Here is a 2,422-nt window from a genome sequence, read left to right as displayed (position 1 = left end):
TTGGCTCAGGTCGTGATCTCAGGGCCATGAGACTGAACCCCACGTCCTGCTCCATGCTCTGTGTGGAATCTGCCTGAGACTCTCTTTCCCTCTACCTCTGCCCCTCCTCCCCCAAGCTCTGGAATAAATAAATAAATCCTTTTAAAGAATTAAAAAAATAAATCCTAAAAAATGGGCAGAAGAATTGAATAGACATTTTTCCAAAGAAGACATACAAATGGCCGACAGACATACCAAAACATGTTCAACAACATTAATCATCAGGGAAATACAATTCGAAACCACAATGAAATATCACTTTTCACTTGTCAGAATAGCTAAAATAAAAAAGAAATAAATGTTGGTGAGGAGAAAAGGAGAAAAAGGAACCCTCATGAACTGTTAGTGGGAATGTAAATTGGTATAGCCACAGTGAAAAACAGTACAGACTTTCTCCTCAAAAAAATTAAAAATAGAAATACTATATGATCCAATAATCCTACTAGTGGTCACTTAGCCCAAAGAAAACAAAAGCACTAATTCAAAAAGATATATGTACCCCTGTGTATTGCAGCATTATTTACAATAGCCAAGATATGGAAGCAACACAAGTATCCATTCATAGATGCGTGGACAAAGATGATATGGTATATATACAATTGAATATTGCAGATCCATTAAAAAAAAAAAGATGTGGGGCGCCTGGGTGGCTCAGTCAGTTAAGCGGCTGCCTTCGGCTCAGGTCATGATCCCAGGGTCCTGGGATCAAGCCCCACGTCAGGCTCCCTGCTCGGTGGAGAGCCTGCTTCTCCCTCTCCCTCTGCCTGCCTCTCTGCCTACTTGTGCTCTCTCTCTCTCTGTCAAATAAATAAATAAAATCTTAAAAAAAAAAAAAGATGAGGTGTTGCCATGTGTGATGACATGGATGGACCTAGAGGATATTATGCTAAGTGAAATACATCAGACTGAGAAAGACAAATACCATATGATTTCACTCATATGTGGAATCTAAAAACCAAACGAATGAATAAACAAACCACAGAATCAGACTTATAAATACAGAGAACAAAATGGTGGTTGCCAGAGAGAAGAGTGGGAGGGGGTGGACAAAATGTGCGAAGAGGAGTGGGAGACACAGGCTTCCAGTTATTACATCACAAGAATAAAAGGTAATATATATTTATATACATGAATTATATGTAATAGTAAAAGCATAGAGAATATAGTGAATGATATTATAAGAGTGTTGTATGGTGACAGTGGGTAGCTGGACTTCTGGGGAGCATGGCATAACGTACAGACATGTGGAATCTCTATGCTTTGTTTCTAACACTCACGTAGTGTTGTGTGTCAACTATACTCAAATAAAACACACATACACACAGAGAAAGCTCTTTCTTCAACTGGCTTTCTGTTCTTCCAAAGAAAAAACCTCAGATTGGCACGAATGGGTCCTTAAAATTTCTATAGTGCTTATAATTCTTTGCTCTAATAGATGGTGGGCCTTGAACTCAGTCTCCAGATCAAAGAATTTAGAATTGAATGTTAATATTTGATTTTCATAGCATGGTACCTACTCTCACAGTTACCACTTCCTTATGGCACTTAATTCCTATTTTCCATTAATAGTTTCAAATTGGAGTTTTCTTACTATGTATCCTGATTTAGACTTTAAAAGGACTTTTTATTTTAAAAATATTAAATAAATAATAGCATAGCTAGCAAGGGAATATGAGAAAAAAACACATAAGTGGAAATGACTCAGGTTTGGGGAAGCAGGTGTGGAAGCTTCTGTAAAGAGGGCAAAAGCAGAATTTTTTAAGTGTTCTCCTCCTACAGCCTGGGGGCTTCCAAGTTCCTTAGTGACCAAAGAGGAGGTCTTTCCTTGGCCCTGGGCAGAGAAAGAGGATAGAACTAGAAAAATGCACTTTTCATAGAATTAAGGAAGAATCTAGATCAAGACCTAAAATTCCTACTGACGTACAAGATACTCTGGAGAAAATTTAAAGGCACGAAAGGGCCCCAGCAGGTAAACTCAGCTCTGCACCAGATGGGAATTTCAGCCCCACCTGTCCTCAGACCTAACACACTCGGTTGGTTCACAACCCTCACAATCACACCCAGTACCTCTGCTCAGAGCAAGCTGAATTCATTTGGTTGTACTAAAGGATCATGGATGGAGGAAGTCACAGTAAGACCAAGCCATCTTCACTGCTCACGAACTCAGCAGAGCTGGAGCTGGGTAATCAGTTTAAGATCTTATAAATTATCCTACACAATATTGTGGGGGCACTTTTGCACCTAGGGCGGAAATGGCAAATACGTTTGATTTCCGAATACCCATGCATCAGCATTCGAAACTCTTCTTAAGAAGTTCCATGGGACCACATCTTCTGCCCTGGGCACGGGATCAGGGAGGGACATCACCTGGGCTTGGTACCTG

The sequence above is a fragment of the Zalophus californianus genome, chromosome 1 (genome assembly GCF_009762305.2).
Source record: "Zalophus californianus isolate mZalCal1 chromosome 1, mZalCal1.pri.v2, whole genome shotgun sequence".
Taxonomy (NCBI): Eukaryota; Metazoa; Chordata; class Mammalia; order Carnivora; family Otariidae; genus Zalophus; species Zalophus californianus.
Note: the sequence above shows the minus strand (reverse complement) of the source record.